Source organism: Furipterus horrens, unplaced genomic scaffold (assembly GCF_987537825.1).
Source record: "Furipterus horrens unplaced genomic scaffold, mFurHor1.1.pri manual_scaffold_6, whole genome shotgun sequence".
Classification (NCBI taxonomy): Eukaryota; Metazoa; Chordata; class Mammalia; order Chiroptera; family Furipteridae; genus Furipterus; species Furipterus horrens.
In genome coordinates this window covers 176,235,186-176,255,284 of record NW_028327176.1, presented here as the reverse complement: position 1 = coordinate 176,255,284, position 20,099 = coordinate 176,235,186, and the positions used below count along the sequence as shown (strand labels likewise).

General features: G+C 39.3%; 1 protein-coding gene and 1 pseudogene across 2 annotated transcripts in view; both read right to left on the bottom strand.

Annotated features, from left to right (window-relative positions):
* Positions 1–20,099, bottom strand: part of AIG1 (androgen induced 1) — a 224,912-nt gene that overhangs the window by 117,995 nt on the left and 86,818 nt on the right. The gene's annotated exons all lie outside the window — the stretch shown is intronic.
* Positions 12,243–12,353, bottom strand: LOC150007872 (small nucleolar RNA SNORA57; annotated as a pseudogene).

Sequence of the window (20,099 nt, the reverse complement as noted above, 5' to 3'; positions counted from 1 at the left end):
GGAGTGCTGAGAGAGAAATACAGACCTCGTCACACCAGGGACTCAAATCGTCTTCCAAACCATTCTAGCATTTTCACAATAATGATGTCATCATTTCCACCCTCCAATAAGACTGACCTTAAAAAACCTTTATTCTTTTCAGTAGTAAGCGTGTCATCTAACAACATATTCAACTGTCCATACACGCAGCTGACTACCCACACTGACCTCGTTCTGTGCTCCATCGCCACATCTGCAGATGGACATCTCATCTCGAGTCTCACCAATGTCTCAAAAATGACATGTCCTTGTAAAAAACACGAATTTTCTCTGTCAGACCCACTTTACTCCCTATTTCCTTTAATGGGACATTCAGATACACTCAAAACCATGTCTTCCTTGCCTGTCACCAGGAACACATCTCAAATTCTCTGGCTTAGAGCGTTTCTCCTCACCACTTCCTCTATCAAAGACTATCCTCTCTTTAAAGCTCATGATATCTGATCCAGGAAACTTTCCTGACCCTTCCAATTTGATGTGATTTCCTAACATTTAAGTCTTCTTGTGCACTTCAGTTAGATATATTTGAGAGACTGTCTTATCTGCCTGATTAGACTTTAAACTTAGTAGTCAGGGACCTCATCTTACTCATTTTTTTGCACCCTTTGCATAATGAGATGCAAGAGGAACTCACAAATGTCTTTACTTAATTGGCTCAAAAGCAAATTGTTAGTGAATTCTTTAGATGAAATTAGTTTTGTCCCACTGTATGCATGCAGAATAAATAATAATACCCTGGAAATTTAAGAATGCAGTTAACTGGAGTACAGAAATGAGCTCATGTGAATGTCAGACCACTGCCAAAAATTGCTTTTCTTTCCTGGAACAACTATTTATTTAACTTTTTATTATGGTATGGAATATTTCAAATATACCTAAAAGTAGAAAGAATAGCATAATGAACCACCATGAACCTATCATCCAGTTTCAACGACTCAGAACATTTTCCCAATCTAATTTTATCTATTCATCAACCCCTTTCCTAATTTTTTTCTGGAGTATTTTAAAGCAAACTCCAGACATCATTTCACTTATACAGACCTCAGTAAATATCTCTACCAGATGAGGTTTTTGCGCTATAATTTAACCACCTGTGAAACATAATGAAATTAATTCTAATTACTTAATATTATATTATTCAATACCTAGCCTTTGTTTCTATGTCCTCAATTTGTTGCAATCATTTTATTCAGAGGATGTTTGATTTAACAGTTCTAGCCTAATTTAAAGTAGTTTCGTGAAAGGCACTAATTCTTGATTCTTTTTGCATATGTTCTGGAAGAAGTTAAGGAGGAAGAAGATACTCAATTTCTGAATGACTTAGTTTCTTTGATTCATTTTCTTCTTTTTTTCTGCTACTGCTGCTTTGCATCTTTCTCATTATCATGTTTATCAAAAATGGGAAGTAAGAGGAGGTTGGCAGAGGCTGCTATTTGTCCCACAATATCTGTCTCCTTCTTCTATAATGAAATAAGTATTGACACAAGGCCAAGCATTTAAAGATGACATATCCTGACTCTCTTGCAGTTGGATAGCAAAAAGACCATGTAACCATGTAACTTTTTGAGCAAAAGTAATGGGTGTAATTTCTGGATCATGCCTTTAAGTGGAAGGACATCTGCTCTTTTCTCTCTTGTACCCTCTTCTTAAGGCTTACATGCAGATGTGGTAAGTCAACTGCCACCATGCAGATGAAGAACAATCCTTGAGGATCCAGAAGCAACCAGATGAAAGAGCCTGGGGCCCTAGTTGACGTCATGAGGAAGAGCTGGCCTGCCAACCTCCAGACCATCAGTTTTGGAGTACTGTTATTTTGCTATCTGTTAACGGCAACTGTTCTGATATTTTAATTAAGATAGAAGGTAAAACTCAATAATATCAGTATTACAACTTTCTAAAAATCTAATGAGAGTTTCTGTTCCCAACATCACAGATAATCAAATATTCTTTGCATGTGTTTCCAATTATTACTAGCTATCATTCTGTCTTAGAGCATAATGATCAACTGATGTAGTTAACTTAGCGTAAACCATAAAAAGCAGCAAACTAGAAAGCTTGGCTAAATTTTGTTCCAGGCAAACATTTATTTTAATCCTTCCTTGCTACTCCCTAGCTATGAAGAATTTATTAAAACTATTTGACACTTTAAAAGTCTGTAAAATGGAACTTCCAGTCAAGATGGAGGTGTAGGTAGACACGTTTCACCTCCTTGTGCCACCATAGAAAGAATTACAACCAGCTCTCAAAAGCAAATAACAACCAGAACCATCACAAAACTGAGCTATATGGAAGTCTGACAACCAATGATGTAAAGAAGCCACATTCATCCAGATGGATAGGAGGATCAGAGTTGCGGAGATGGGGCGGAGAGGCTGTGTGGCTTGGACAAGTGGTGACAGAGGAACAGACAGTCCCACATTCATGTGTGGTGAATAAAAATAAGGATGGATACTCTGGAAGTGAGCAATCCCAGCCTCAGGCCAGACTACACAGCCCAGGATTCCAGTACTGGGAAGATAAACTCCCATTACCTCTGACTGTAAAAACCAGTGGAGTTGGGGCGGTGGAAGAAACTGTAGGATTTTCACTGCTTAATGGGCCCACATGGTCTTAAAACTCACATAAGCCCCAGGGCAGCAACTGGAAGGGCACTAATCGCATACAGGAAGTGGGTGAAGTGACCGGAAACAGGCAAAAGCTGGGAAAATTGCCAAAAGACAGGCAGCAGCATTGTCCTCTCTGAGCCCTCACCACAAACAAAGCCACAAAGTGGTGAAGGAGAAAGACCTGCCCTGGCAATTACCTAAGGCTTTACCCACACAATTTACAAGTGTCTTTGCTACCTAGGCCATGCTACGTAGGGAGTAAAAGCAGCTCTACCTAATACATAGAAACAAACACAAGGAGTAAAGAAATATGGCCCAAATGAAAGAATAGAACAAAAGCCCAGAAAAAGAACTAAACAAAACAGAGGTAGCCAACTTATCAGATGCAGAATTTAAAACACTGGTGATAAGGATACTCAGAGAACTCATAGAGTATGGCAAAAAATAAAGGAAGAAATTAAGGTTACACAAAGTGAAATAAAGAAAAATATATAGGAAACCAACAGTAAAGGAAAGGAAGCTGGGATTCAAATCAATGATTTGGAATAAAAGGAAGAAATAAATATTCAACCAGAACAGAAAGAAGAAACAAGAATTCAAAAAATGAGGAGATACTTAGGAACCTCTGGGACAACTTTAAACATACCAACATTGGAATCATAAGAGTGCCAGAATGAGAAGAGGAAGAACAAGAAATTGAAGACTTATTTGAAAAAATAATAAAAGAAAATTCTCTAATTTGGTGAAGGAAATAGACATACAAGTCCAGGAAGCACAGGATCCCAAACAAGTTGAACCCAAAGAGGACTACAACAAGACACATCATAATTAAAATGCCAAAGGCTAAAGATGAAGAGAGAATCTTTAAAAAAGCAAGAGAAAAGCAGAGTTACCTATAAAGAAGTTCCCATGAGACCATCAGCTGATTTCTCAAAAGAAACTTTATAGGCAAGAAGGGACTGGCAAGATATACAACCTAGATCACTCTATCCAGCAATGCTATCATTTAGAATGGAAGGGTAGATAAAGCGCTTCCCAGACAAGGAAAAGCTAAAGCAGTTCATTATCACCAAGCCATTACTACATGAAATGTTAAAGGGACTTATTTAAGGAAAAGAAGATCAAAACTATGAACATTAAAATGACAACACACTCCCAACTATCAACAACAGAACCTAAAAAACAAAAACAAAGACAAACTAAGCAAACAACCAGAAGGTACAGAATCATAGATATGTGGATCATTTGGAGATTGCCAGCTGGGAGGGGGGAGGGGGAGAAAGGGGGACATGGTGCAGAGATCAAGAAGCATAATTAGTTGGAACAAAATAGACAGGGGGATGTTAAGAATAGTAGAGGAAAGGGAGAAGCCAAAGAACTTACATGGAACAACTCATGGACATGAACTAAGGTGGGGTGGGACATTGCTGGAGGGAAGGGAGATACCAGGTGGAGGGGTCCAAGGGAAAAAAGTTGGGACAGCTATAATAACATAATCAATAAAATATACTTTAAAAATCTGTAAAATGGGAATAACAGCGTTTCCTTGAGGATTAAAGACAATAAATAATGTATATTAGAAGAGTAAACATAGTACTTGGCACATAGAAGTATTCAGAAAAGGTTAATTCCATCTTCTTGGGATTTCTGCCCATGTAAGTCACAAGGATCTATGATATTTTCCAATTATGTACAATTGCTATAGCCATTCAGGCCTCTAGTGTTTGTCAAAATAGCAAAGTTACCATCAGACCCTGATTAGGGGCTCTAAGATTTACAAAGCCAGTTTCTTTCTAAAGGATATGAGATAAGCTACAGAAAAAAAACTTGTGGATGGAAAACATGGACCTTTTCCCAAGGCTTGTATGTGCACGTGGAAAAAATATTGATAACAGTATATTGGTTAGGGTAACATGCGGCAACATAGCGTGCCATCCTCACAGCTCAGAGGGTTTGTCTCTTTTCCATGACAATAGAGGTTCCTGGTCAGCAGTGTGGCTCTGCTCCACCCAGTTGCTCAAGAGTCCAGACTGGCAGATCAGCCTGGAAACGAGGTGAGAGGACTAAGTGGGAGGTATTTGTGAGCCAGACCTGGAAGTAGTTTCCTAACTTCCATTCACATTCCACTATCACATGAGTCCTATGGTCAGAACTAACTGCAAGGGATTCTGGGAAATACAGTCTGGTGCGTTCGCGGGAAGAAAGAAAGGAGTGTGGGGGCCAGCTAGCAGCATCTGCCATAAGCAGTTAGCCCGAAAGATAATTTACTGATCTATTTTATTTAACCTCAACTTGCTTAGTGAGAGAATATATTTAGAAATACTTGCTCAAAAACCTTGATTAACAATCTCACAAAAATCTTTCTATGATACAAGAAAGAAATTTAGAAAAGATAATTTTCAAAAGAATCATTAAAAAAATCCTGAACCCCTCAAAGTGACTTTAGTAAGTAATAATAATTACTTTAAAATTTAATGGCAGAAAACCTAAATTCTTGTAGTTAGGAAAAAGACTGAGCTTTGGAACATTTCTCTTTAGGAAAAAATAAGCACTTTTGTTTAAGAAAGCATTTGAACTTTTAAGGAATTCTCAAGAGTGATTAACTTCAAGTTGTTTTTTCCTAAACAATGATGTCCTAGTTACTGGATACACAGCACGCAGGTGGCCCAGAAACCACACACGTTTGTCACAGCCATCGGCAGAGTCTCTGAGATACATGGTGAAACTTGCTAAGAGGTTGCAGACTATTATGTTTCACTATAATGATATTTCCAGAAATAAAGGGAATTACACATTAATAAAGCAACGAAACTATGCAGGTAACCATGGCGACTGCTGCAGATTCAATAACATTTTATACTCCTGAAGAATTTTTCTTTTTTTTTTTTTAATTGCCAGGAAGATTAGAGAAATTATGTGAAAGAACTGAGAGGCATTTCTCTCTCATCTGTGTTCTTATACCTCCAAAGATGTCCTGGGCAGGCTGAGCTCATTATAATACCAGCTTTGCAGCAATCTCTGAAACTGTTCCTCCTGATTCCTACCTGCATATTTATCTTGAGAAACAGTCAAAGCCTGGAGTCCATGGTCCAATGTGTCTAAATAACATTTGGCTAGAGAACTCTTTCTCCAAGTCAAGTCTAATTTCATCTATTTTCTAAAATACATTTCTCTTTTTCTGAATCCTCACAAAAACAAATGGCTTGTCTCTAATGACAGGTCTACAGAAATTTCTGAAGGCTCTTAAATATCTAAGTCATATTCCAGAACATTTTAAAGACATAATCTAAACCATGTAGCTTTCCAGTGAACCAAATCATGTTTTTGTTACTTTTGCTTTTGTTGCTTGGGGTGTGCTGACAAATGAGAAGACACAAATGGGAAGAATTATTTTAAAGTTTCTCAAGAAATGCGCCAAACAAGGAACTTCTTTCTCACTATGTTCCTGCACGTTCTCCTCTGACTTATCCTTAATATGTATAGACTAACATTCAGGTCAATACAGAGAAAATTATTCTGCATGGACAGTACGTTAGGCGGTAGGGAGGACACTGAGGACCATCGTCGTGTAGCTGGGGAGACTGCTGACCCTGTGAGGGGCATGTGTTAGAAATAACACATCATCTACCTGGAAAAAAATGGAGCTGAGGTCAATAAGGGAAAATCTTTATCCCTCAAATCTTGGTCCTCAATCTGCCCTTATTTCTGGCTCCAAACATGGAACCATCCACCTTTCCTCACTTAAAAATAAAAAAACACATCAATGGGGTTTTCTTTTATTGCGTTTTGCTTTTCGGGCAGGCTCCTCTTTTCTCTGCTGGTCTGTCCCCTTGAAGTCATTTGGCCACTCCTCAGCTCTCATGTCTCTGTGGCCCAGGACGTGTGACTGACCCGCCTTCTTCCAGAAGTGTCCTCCTCTCTTGGCTTCCTTGCTCCCTGAGCTTTTCTCCCACCACTGTGATGGTATCTTCTCGGCTTTTCCTCCCTGGAGTGTGGGTGTGGACCAAAGCTCTGTTCCCAGACATCCTGTCTTCCCTCCCAAACCCAGGCTGTCCCTGTCAGTTCTTCTCCCTCGACGCTAAAGGGGGAAGCCTTCTAAAATGCTTGCCTGACGCTTCTTTCCCTCTGTTTAAAATCCTTCAACAGCTCCTCCAAGCTATTGGGATCAAGTTCAGTCTCTTTGGCCAGGACACTGGTTGTTTGGGGACTGGCCCCGGGTGACCTCCCAGTGTCCTTGCTGCCTTACAGCTCTTCTTGGAATCACACTGCATGAGGTTTGTTCAACATATTGGTGGTATTTCCTGACTGCACATGCTGTTCCTCTGCTTGGGTCTCCCTTCTTTTCTTTTCCCAACTCTTTAATGTGTGAATTGAATCATCTCCTCATGCAAAACGTTGCTATGTTTCTTGTCTCCCAAAAGGTAAAACCTAAAGTAGTTTTTGGTACATGAGGGTCCTCAGATCTGAGACTCTTCTTATTTCTCTAACCACAGCTCCAGCTATGCCCCCACCTTTGACTCCTCTTCCAGATATACCTAATGAGTTCGTGTTCCCTAAATTCAGCACAGATGAACCTTCTCCCCAAATCATTGAGCCTTTTGCTGATCATATCTGAAGCTATTTATTTCTCTTAATCCTTTTTTTTTCTTTCCCTAATCTTTTCTTCCATCTACTGCTGAATTACCAGGAAAAAGGTTATTTCTCACTTTCCTCATTAATCACTTAAGTTCGTTAACCCTCAGTTTCTCCTTCTGTGAAATAGGAATAATAATAGGGTTGTAAGGATCGAGAAGACAATATCCAGAAAGTGCTTAGCCCAGCAAGAAGGAGCAGTGTTCTGCATGCTAGCTGTGCTGATGGCCCTTTATATCCATTTATGAGTGGCAGAAGAAAATGCAGGAGATACATCTCTAGTAAGGAAAAGGAAAGTGGTAAGACTTATGATGAAGTTAACGTACAAAGCTGGAGCCAACAACTTCTTGGTCCTCTTTAAAGGAACCAGACTGTCCTTCAGAACTGCTGCAGTTAACCAGTTAACAATCAATTGGTTCTTATTTCTCACTCTTGAGTGCAAGGCCTGCTCTAGGTCCAATGGAGGTACAGAAAGAGACCATCAAAGAATTCCAGAAGTCACATCTGTTTCTTTTCTATTTATGTAATGTGTATTCTAACTAATTCTCAAAACAGGAAGGCAGCTTGCAATGCAATGTTCAGGGTAGTAAAAACCAACACAAAATATAAAAAATCAGATAAAAAAATATATAGTGGGAAAGAAGGAGCAGAAACTGTACTAGAAGCCACAGGTGAGCTGGCTACGACATGAGGGAATTAAATATGGCATCAGAGCAGAAGCAGAAATAACTCACACCGAGGAAAAGAAACACCAGCATCAGGAGAAAAAGCACTGTTTTCATTACTAAATTCAAGGTGAAGATTATTGTTTGGATACTTATATTAAAAAATGTTGATTAAAATAATAGGAAATATTTCCAGAGTGGTTTTGTGGAATAGACAGTTTAGATTGGCAGCAAGTGCCTGGAGCCTAACAGGCTTGGTTTGCACCCCAGCTCTGCTGCACAGGGTCTTCCCATCTTGGACACATTTCTTAATGTCTCTGAGTCTCAGATGAGAATCTGAGAAGTGGTGATAATGACCTCTACCGCTCAGCATCACTAGGATTAAATAGGATGGCCTAAAGTAAGTGGCTGATCCATGGCAAGTATTTAACAAAGATTTCCTCTCTATCCCCAGGTACATACTATGCGAATCATCATTATTTCTTGTAAATAGGTATCAACTTTAATAGTCATATAATATCTTTTTTTCATAAAAATGTATGAATCACAGGTCATCTCTCTGTATGATTATTTGATTGTCTCCCCCCCTAGATTATAAGTTCCACAAGAAGAGGGATTCTTCCCGCTCTCCTTCTGGGATAAGAGGTAAGGAGCAAGTCACACATAGTGTGTGTTCCATCAATATTTGTTGTAGAAAGGAAGGGCAGCATTTTATTGCAGACCTATGAATATGGTCTAAGGTGTGTTGATTTTCGGTGCAAAGCATAAAGCGTACGTCTGGCTGCGGAGACTCTCAAAAGGAATGGCTTGTGCTCCTTTGAGCAGTGCTCCCAAATATCAGCATTACATGCTTTGAACATCTTCAGGCCTCTCACATCAAATCTGCTTTGCCTCCAGCACCAGCATTTAAGTGAAAAGTTTTAAGCAACCCCACAACTGACTCTATTGCTTTTATGTTCTTCAGAACTACAAGTTTTCGATACTGTAGTCTACTATTTATCAGTGGGATGTGCAATCATTCGGCTTCAACATGGAATGAGGAGAGTTTATAGCTTGCCTCGAAAATTAATTACCACTTATATAACAAAATTTCTGTGGGAAAATACGTTCCCAATGAGATACCATGAAACATTTCACCTTTATAATGTCACTGAGTTAAAAAATGTAATCTAAAGTAAAATATTTTGTGCCTTCTCTCCCTCCCTTCTTCCCTCTCTTCCTTTTTTGCTTCCTTCCTTCCTCCCCTCTTTCCCGCCTCCTTCTTCTTTCTCCTTCCTTTCTTGCCTCTTTCCTTTCTTCCCTTCCTTTCCCATGTTTTTCAAACACAGTTTTTTAAAAAATCCCCTATATTCCAAGTTGCATTGGCAAAAAGAAGCTTCAAAAAAGTGTTAAGACTATGACTCACTTCAATGTAATTCTGTTTATAGGATTTATGGAAAAGTAATGAGCTCCAAGAAAATAAAATAAAACTTAAAAAAATCCCACCGACAAGCAAAAAAATCCTTTCTGTAGGAAATAGTTATATAAAATATTTATATTTCATTTCATATAACTCAGAGGAAACCCATGTCCCCTGTTAACTGCCATCTCTAATTAGTTACAGACAATTTAACTCTATAAATATTTTCAAGGATTAATACTAATTGACACATGTATTATGTTTTTAATCTTCTAAGAAATGTTACTATTGATTCATTTTTCCTAGAATCTGGGGATGGTGCCAGTATTTTATCCCAGCAGAAACCAAGGCACAGATGCCACCTTGTAACAACCTCATAAGGGTTAAGTTAACGTGGTTATGCACATTTATCCAGGTTTGTCTGTGTGCCATACGCTCCATTCAGCTCAGCTCCAGCCATAAACCAAGGTGACATTCCTCTTGTGTTCTTCCATTAGCCACTTCCATTGACTCCAAGGAAGCCTAGAGACCAACAAATTTAAGGGTTCTCAAACCATCCTTGACCATGCTTCAGAGCCATGCCTCAGAGCCATCGGAGCGGAGCATTAAAAAGTGCTCATGGTGCGTGGGTCCTCTCCCAGACTGAGTCCATCAACACCTTGGAGCATGAGATGTGGGCCAAGCAGAGTTGATCAACATGAATGCAACTCTCATGGCATGGAAGTCTGCAGACTTCCACAAGCGGAGCTGTTCTTTAAAGAAAAAAGGGGTTTTCAATGGGTATCTGTGATGGTTAACTTTATGTGTCAGCTTCGTTGGGCCATGGCATACCCAGGTATTTGGTTAAACATTTTTCTGTGTCTAGGAGGGTGTTTTTTGTTTGTTTGTTTTTAAAAATATATAATTTGTTTATTTACTTACTTATTTATTTTTAGAGAGAGGGAAAAGGAGAAAGAGAGGGAGAGAAACATCACTGTGTGGTTGCCTCTCACTCGCACCCCCAGCTGAGGACCTGATGTGCAACCTAGTCATGTGCCCTGACTGGGAATTGAACCAGCAACACTTGGTTTGCAGGCCAACACTCAATCCACTGAGCCACAGCAGCCAGGGCTTAGAAAGGTGCTTTTAATGAGTTTAATATTTGGATCAGTAGGCTGAGGAAAGCAGATTGTTCTCCCCAATGAGGGTGGGTCTCATCCAATCCGCTAAATAGAATAAAAGGTTGACTAAGGGAGAATTTGTTGCTCTTTTACTCTTTCTAAAGCTGGGACATCATTCACCTTCTGTCTTTGGTCTCAGACTTAGACTAGAACCCACTGCATTGCCTCTTCTGGTTCTCAGGCTTTTTGACTTGGACTAAAACTAGGTGATTTGCTCTCCTGGGGTTCTAGCTTGTTGACTGCATACCTTGGGACTTCTTAGCCTCCATAATCATGTGAGCCAATTCCTTATTATATACGTGTGTCTTGTTGATGCTATTTCTCTGGAGAATCCTGACTAATACAATATCATATTTCTTTCAATTGTATATTCCAGTATAAATATATATGAAGGTACAAAGAAAATATCTAAGATATTTCGCAATGAAAGCAAGTAGGACAAAGTGCCATCATGTTAAAATAAAGGTTGAGAAAGTCCCTACCTCAGGCTTTGGAAAGAAAGCACCCGTTCAATTGTGGGAAGCTCTGTGAGGATGCAGAATTAGCTTTTCCATAAGAAAATGCTTTACATTCTATTCCCAATACACATGAATAATCTCATATGATTCTAAAAATTAGGATGGTGAGACTGTGAATATACCTTAAGGGTAAATGTATTGCCTGACTATGCTGACTATGCTAAGCTCTCTACCAACTCATTTTTAAATGTCCCCTGAAAAGATAAATAAAAAAAATATCATCAAGAAGAGAAAGGTAGTGCTCAGTGCTGAAGTGAGCAGAAGGGCAAGGACAAAGGGTTATTGAGTGTCAAATCTCACTGGCTTGGGCATTCTCTTTTTATTCTGCATCTTGATTCCTGAGAGCTACAATATTAAGTACCAGAAGTCATGGTATACCTGATGGTTGATGTTCCCTGCTGCATTTTTCTTTTTATCATCCCTTTTTTGGTCTCCCTACCCACATCCCTTCTTGATTTAAGAAATTGAGAAGTGTCTTAGAAAATACATTAAAGATTAGGCATATTAATATGAGATTACTCTAAATTAAGGATGAAGGCTACTCAAGAAAATGTGTTGCCTAACTAAAAACATTTAAGAGTGAAAAAAAAAGGTGTGGCATTATAATATAAAGCAAATCACCATAAATATAGGTAGTTAAAGGAAATAGGGTGAGATAATGAAAACTTTCTGAGTTTTCTATGACAGAGTCTTTCAGGAAATACCCAAAACAGGCAACTGGGGAAAAAATTTACAAGCAAATAACTTAGCATATGACATTTAGCATCACCAAGCTTCACTTCAATATGACTGACTGCATGAAAAAACTTTTGCAAATATGTTTTGGTTTTAACCTAAGTTACTGTATAAAATATGAAGTTTTGCAACAGCTATATTCTATAATTTAGATTTTTAGCTTAGTTGCAAGGCTTACTTATGTAACTCTACAAAATGATGAGTCTGGAAGACTTGAGCTTAAAAGGAAAAAACGTCTTCATTTTAGTGATTCCAGTATAAACTTACAGAAATATCAAATTACTTATTGAAAAATCCCAGATGAAGTAAGAAGAAATGCTCTGGGAAGTTGCTGTGGAGGGTATGTTGCCCTGATCTTATAGATGTGTGTTTCCTAGGATTACTTAGTGAGGATTATCAGCATTTAAAAAATAAGAATGGCCAGAACTCTTTTACAGTCTGCTCAGAATGTTCTAAAAGGATTGAATGGTCTTCTTTTTTCTTTTGAATCATGTCCTGGCACTTGAAGATAGAACTGGCAGATTGGGAACCGTCAGCACCAAAGACACAATGCCAAGACAGCCAGAGCCCTTTGGTCTTTCTTTTTTTTTTTTTAAAGAAGTATTGCATCTGATCTTGCATATGAATCTGAAAGTTAGCTTAAGAGAATTAATTAAGAGTGAATTCAGAGAAATATGTCTTGCTCCCCAGTTCTTCCAACATCCCACTTTGGCCCTGACCTGGACCTGTCATACACTCTCTGCGACTGTGAAAGCAAGGTCACAGGGAAGGAAGCTGATGGGGACATTCCAAAGTCATGCCAATCCAGGAGACTGATCACTGACTACCAAATAAAGTTAAAGCACAGCTTCATTATCCGTGTCCTGAAATGCCAGCCAACTTCACCAGCGTGAGAAGCGCAGTTGGAAGGAGACATTGTGCATCAATACAAACACATTACTCAGTGTCTGGAAAACCATATAGCCACAGTTGACGTCATCATCAACGAGCATTTTTAAACTACAACAGATTATTCTATGGCTGGGCATGCTGTGAGAAGGCAATGCTCCTCTCCTGGAGCCTAAATCTGGTAGATGGAATCCCATCAATTGGGCAGTTTACAAGTACAGAGAGACACCTTCTAACCATCTTCTCTTTATCCACTAACTGCACCTTCACCCTTTGGGCATCTTCCGTTCCTTCAGCAAAAGCTTGAAAAGAAAACACCTAAGAGAAACAATGGTGGAATGCCAGTTTCTCCATTACCTAATTTTTCCAACCTGTTACAAAGTGCAACTAATAAAATCAAGAAGGAGCATCATTCCTCATATGTTAAACACTCTTGGTAAACCAATGCCAAATTAAGAGGCTGAGCTTTGACAATGCTGCAAATACCTTTCTGTAAGTTGCTTGTGGAATGGCACTTCTTGAAGGCCCATATTTCATTAACTTGGAAACATTCTTTTTCAAGGTCATTTCCAAATGCTCATCTTGTGCAGAGCAGCATGCATGGAGCAGCACTAGTGTGGCACCAGGTCAATCCATTAGTCATTGCTGGAGTGAGCTTTCCGTGGAGAGACAGGCTACCTCAACGTCAGATGGGCTTTGGAGAAGCATGCCAAGAAAAGTGTAAGATTTGAAATGGTACAGAAGAGAAAGTCGCTACATTTTTAATTGTCTACTGTCCATGCAGAAGACTGCTTTTCATATTTTAATGCAAATAGTATATATCTGCCCTGTGTGAGAACCAGCTTAAAAAATGTGGTGAGTTTGTGCATATGTGTTCAATTGAGTATAGTGCTGAGTGCCAAACTTCAACCAAGCTGATCAGACTGTAGGTCTCTGTGTAAAAGCCTAAAGTGGCAGAATCTAGTTGCTATAGCTGCAAATTAAACAAATAAATGAGACACCGTGGAATGCAGCAAAATATCTGTGGTCTGATTAGTTCATATTTGCCATATGTGTGAATATTAGCAGTCAAATTCTGAATTTAAGCAATGTTCTTTTGAATAGGTGCAACTGAGGGGAAATGCTTAAGAATAAGATTTGAATTCTATGTCCAAGGATAACTATCTTGCATTTTATATAAGCTTTTAGAGAACTTTGTTAACTACCTTTTTACTTTAGGAGTATAGATAAATTCAGGGTTGCTAAAAATATAGGATTTCCACCAGGGCTTCCTTCCTTGAAGCTTTAGACAGTTAGACACTAACTTGTTACTTGTTAGATGATAATAAATGAAAATCATTAGCCACAGTAAAACTTTCATCTCATCTTATATGATCTTGTCCTATTCTATCCTATTTTAGAAGACTTCGGTGACTTATATTTATTAGGCTTACTATATGTGTCAGACATTGTGCTATGTACTTCCATGACCAACCTCATGAATTCCCACAAAAACTCTTAAGTTCTCCACTGGTGGAACTGTTTTCACAGAATAATAAAACCAGAGAAAAGTGGAGCGGTCATTTGGCTCAGTCCCTCTTTCTAGGTTACTCACTTGTCTGCATCAATTAGAAGCACAGCATCCAGAAACACAGTGGCTCTTTTGGTCAATCCAGTGTAACAAAAAGAAGGGAGCAAAACAGACATTCTGTTGTGTGTGGTGATAGCAGCAGGGTCAGTACAGAAAGGGGTGCTTACAAACATCAGTCTTTTTATCCTAGCACATATAGATAGTAGCAATGTGAGCAAGTGCACATATAGGATTGTAAGATATATTACCAGGCCACAAAAATTAATGCATTTGATAAGGAGGAAAGGGGTTGTATTAAGGGGAAGTATTTCCACCAGCTGGCTAATCCTTGCATCTAGGTTACAATACATCCTCATTAGATCAACTGCAAGCTCATTCCCTGGATATGTATATGAACATGGTAAAACAGTAGGAAAAAAATCATCCTTGCTTAGATGAAAAGGAAAATAATCTACAATGCCACGAATGTGTCCTAATGAATTATGTTTGGTGAAATATAATGACATTTCATGTTTAAAAATTTTTTAATGAGATGTTAACAAAGTTCCATGGAGATAGGTCCTTAGCATTCTACTCCCAGACAGTTCACTCACAAGCCATGTGAACTTGGACTAATTATTATTATGCTGGACACACACAGAGGCTAGCAGATACAGTTCTGCTATTCAAAAGGGGAAGATTGATCATCAAAATTATAAACCAATGAGCTGAACGAAGACACTATAAGGTTCTAGACTGAAGGACTAGGGTATGAAATGTAGAAAATTAAATGGTGACTATAGGTACCAGCCTAAGTCTCCTTAGAGAAAGTAATCTTATTTCCTCTCCAGAAAGTGTTACCAGTCTGAGACATTAAATAATATGATAGAAATCCATTCACTTAATCATTTATTCATTCATTCTTTCAAACACCATTTTCTGAGGCCTACTATGTGCCAAGCACTGAGCAGGTGATGGGAATATACAGAAGGGGCTGAGACCATGCGCCTGCCCCCAAAGAAATGTGCCAGCAAACTGCAAGTCCAGTGCAGCGGATGCTGCAGCAGAGGTGCATACTGGGTAAAGACGCTCACAAAGAAGAGCGAGTTCCATGATGTCAGGAGAGGACTGGTGCATGAACAGGCGCAGAGGCTAAGTTCCAAGGAGAAATGAGGGTGGGAGGGACACTCAGCCCTGGGATGTCCTGGAGGGCAGGTTGGAGAGGCTTTGCTAACTTTGGCTCCAGTTCTCTTTTAGCCACAGGTTAGCAGAGGGGGATCCTGGAAACCTCCTGGGGAAGCCTCACCTGAGAAGAAGTATAGATAGGCTCAGGGAAGTTAGCCAGTGTCCTTAAAAGGCCAGGCAGCTCGGAGACAGATTTGGTAGCTTAGGTTTAGAATAAAACGAACAGAAAAAAAAAAAAAAAAGTTGGGTTGGATGTATTATAGTGGACTGCTACAGTCTTTTCCGTTCTTCTCTTTAGCCGATGATTTTTCTACACAACTTAAAAGAAGTGTGCAGATCAGAGGAAAACATGGAGACCATCAACCCATTCTTGCTGTCTCCATAGTCTGAAGCCAAGGTATGGATTTGGGACAATGATTCTGGGCTCTCAGAAGTTTCTTTTCCTACTTTCCCTAAGCACAATGGCCCCTGAGAAACTCTAGATATATAGAATCCAGCCAACATGGGAAAAGCAACACCTCTCCTTCATAGGTAAGTTTGGTCCCCAGGCCACCGATCACTTGTTGCCAATTCCCAGCCCCTAACCTTTTCCTCTCAAGAACCCTTGTCACAGAACTATCTCCACTATACATATTTAATAATTTTCCTGTTTCTCCATTCTGGGAAATAGAAATCATTTTCATTTTCATTCCTGCTGTCCACCCTGCCTTCTGCCATCACATGTACCATCTCAATCCAAATACTTGTCTTGACCTTAAGGCTCAACATTCCTCTCTAAGCATGGTTACATGTGGTTAAAATCTACTGCCCTGAAAATTCAGCTGTTTTGTTACTGACTTTACTCAGTATGTAGCCTTCAAAGTATCTTCTACTCAATGGCGCAAACTTTAGTATCTCAATTCAAAACAAATAAAACATCATTTTATCAAATCCCAGTATATCCATTCATTGATCCTCAAGTTCTTGGTGCTGTGGCTCCTCCAGAGCCGATTCCCTATTCACATTGAGTTTAACAAGATGGAATCCACTAGGTATACATATAAGGGTCCTACATTTTGCATATAAAAAATGAAAATAAGAACAATTTAAAAATTAGTTTAACCACATAGTGGCCAGCTAAAAATCACATGGAAGTTTTAATGTAAAGTATAATGAAACTACCAAAAAATTCATGGAAGCTTGGACAACACTAATAAGCAAAGACAATGGCTAAATCGCTTTGTTGCGCACTTGACAAAGCGTACGAACCTATAAAACTTAATCTAGACAAGCTGAAGCTTGGTCGGGGAGACTGAGCATGATGGTGAATGGCCTACACACCATTTCTTCCATCACCATTTGCTGAGTGTGCACTAAATGCCTGACATTCCACTAGGTTCTGGAGAAAAGGATGGAAAGAAACAGTTGCAGTCCTTTATGGCCTCATAAACCATCGCAAGAATGAACACATAAATAATTAGTAACCAAACAATGTGATAAGAGAAATAATAGGTGTAGGAACAAGGTGTCCTGAGTGCAGCAGGAGGCGCTCAGATGCTTAGGAGCCTAAGGACTGCTTCACTCACGGGTGGTGTCTGAAAAAGGAATGTGTTGGGTTGGCCAAAAAGTTCATTCGTTCTTTCCCACAAAATAAAAGACACATTTTCACCAATAACTTTATTGATTTGGATGTTTTTAATATGTTGGCTATCTCCTGCATGGTATAACAATGATTGTTCCCAATTAATGTCTTGATTTGATTGTTATCAAATTCAACTGGTCTACCCAACTATGGAGCATCATCCAGCAAGAAATCTCCAGCATGAAACTTCGCAAACCACTTTTGACACATTCTCCATACACTGCGCAGATATTTTTTTTTGCATTTCAGTTTCCTTTTTACCTTTCTTGAGATAATAAAGCATAACATGCCAAAAATGTTGCATATTTTCTTCCATCTTCAATATTAAAATGCTTACCAAATTTCAGCAATTTTGATACTTTTTTTTAATGCACACTGATATGACAGCTGCCCCAATACAATCGAACAAAATTGTTTTGAATGAAGTTAAAGACAACTAAACACTACTAGAACCATCTTATGGAAAAAAGCAAGTGAACTTTTTGACCAACCCAATAGCAAGAAGCCATCAGAATTTCAACTTTTCTAGAAAGATAACGGAGGAAGCAAGGTGGAGAAAAATGTGGTGAGGAGACAGAGGGGAGGCAAAGAGATGAGAGATGATAACACCTTGAATCAAAGCAGAGAGGGTGGAGATGAGGAGGCTGGGGCAGACTTTGGAGCTACTCTGGAGGTACATCTGATAGGCTTGTTAACTCTGGGGGATGTGGTATAAAGGGGAGCTTTGAGATGCATCTTGCCTTTATTAAGATGGCAACATGAGATGAGTAACAAGATTTAGATGCGGGGTTCATGTAATGAGTTTGTTTCAATATGTTCATCTCAATGTCATTGTGTCAAATGCAGAGTGTGATGCTCCTTGGGAAAGTGGACCAGGAAACACAGACTTGGGAATGTCCCATGTGTGACAGAGACCAAAGCCTTGGGAGAGAGTGAGATCCTCTTGGAAGAGAGCATGAGGGGGACAAAGAGGACTGGCATTTGAATCCTGTAGACTAGAGGAAGGGACTGGGAATTGAAACTTGAATAGAAGACTCAGTTCCTTACAAAGGTCTTTTGTGTAGCTGAAGACCCATGGTCTTGGTCCACTGCTGCAGCTCCATCGTGGGAGATGCTCAAGCAGGGACTGAGAGGGAATTTTTCAGGTTGTTGTACAGGAGATACGAGTATCACATGGTATCTGGACAAGCTGATCTTTAAAATCACTCCCTAAGTTTAAGATTCTGGGATTCTGTGCTTCCATGATATAGACAGAAAATGCAGCTTTTTTCCACTTCACTTTCCTTGGCAGCTATCGCAGATGCTTGCTGAGGTTGAAACTTCAATTAAGAGGGAACTGGAAAGGATAAAGGGATGGACCTCTGCCAAGGAGTTGGGTCTGTGACTAATGAATGATCTGTCTGTGGTAGTGAAGAAGGAAGCCAGTTCCTAAGACAATACCTTCCTCCCTGTCCCACTCCCTCCCCTGACTATGAAGAGCTAATGGCAAATGAATGAGAAACATATGAATTAAGTTTACTTTGAAATATCTATGGATTTAAGGATTAGGGGTAAAAGAACTTGAGTAAACCACACTTTGGGTTTTGCTGACCCCAAAACATCTGAATATAACTTACAGACCTTTTGATGAACTCATACTACTGCTGGGCTTGCTCATCTATTAGATGTAGCAAGAAAAAGGGCAGAGTATAAGCCACATATTATTAGCCTTGAATTCTACTCTTACATGAAAAATTAGTTCTACAAAGAGAGCTGTGATGGCAGGAAATTGCTTTGAAAAGCCATCATCCATTACCCTAGAGGAGAAATAAATAATACCCAGATAAAATAATCAATATATAGAAGCTTTTCAACAAATTTGATCCAGGTTATTAGATACTTGCCTGTAGCTCTTAGGTGTTTCAGGTACCTATGGTGTGTTCTTTAGAATTTAATTTAGGCCTTTTCAGGCAGTAGTAGTAACATGACACGTAAAAACCAAAAAGACCCTCTGAGATGCGGGGTCATGCATGCAGAATTTTGCTGCAGTGAAGCTGAGATTAAAGAGTGAAGTAAAATACAAGTTAGGAAAGAAGTGAATGGTTTGGGGTTGCATATTCTGTCGATTACTAAGAAGGGGAAAAGATAAGGAGTGGGAAAACAATCAAAGGAACACATGGACATGCAACAAATATTCATTGACTGCCCATTGTGTAGAGGTACTGTTCTAGCCGGTTGGGATAACTCAGTAAATAAAACAAAGATCTCTGCCCTTATGGAAATTATATTCTAGCAGAAGGAGATGAATAATAAGCCACAAATACAAAATATAAGCAAAATCACGTAATATGTCAAGGTTGGTAAGTGCCATGGGGGTGATAAAAAGCATCGTAAGTAACTCTGGGGGGCCCTGGGGTAGTTGCAGTGCGTAATAGGATGCTCAGAGTAAGCCTTTCTGAGAAGGTGAGATTGAGCAAAGACTTGAAGGAGGTGAAGGAGTGAGCCAAATAGATTTCTGGGGAGCAGCATTCTGAGACAAGGAGGGTGCTTGATGTATTTAAGGAACAGTAAGGGTGCCAGCTCAACCTACTAACATCTATTGATTCATAAAGTAGTTACTGAGTACCTATAATATGCCAAGCCCTTTGCCAAGCCCTGCAGAGAAGAAAATTAACCCCTAAACCTCAAAAAGCTATGGAGGAGATATGGTATTAAAAAAGCCTGTATGACGTAGCCACCGTGCTTTCTTTATCCTAGGACATTTTAAACTCTCTCCCTCAATCTTCTTCTTCCCATCTCCTTATTCAGTCCCCCTCTTCCTGCAGCCATCTCTCTGCTCACCCATGACATTACCTCATTTCCTTTCCTCTTCTCCCCTCTTTTCCCCTTCTCTATTCTAGCCTCTCTTAGGTCCCATTTCTCATTCTACTTCTCTCAATCCTTCTTGCTTCTTTCAGGAATTTTTCCTTTACCTCTGATTTTCTGTATTTAAAAAACAATATGCCTAGGTGTAGATTTTTTGGTATTTATCCGACTTGGTGTTTCCTAAGCTTACTGGATCTGTGGTTTGGTGTCTGACAATTTGGAGGAAATTCTCAGTCTTATTTTTCTGTCCCTTTCTCT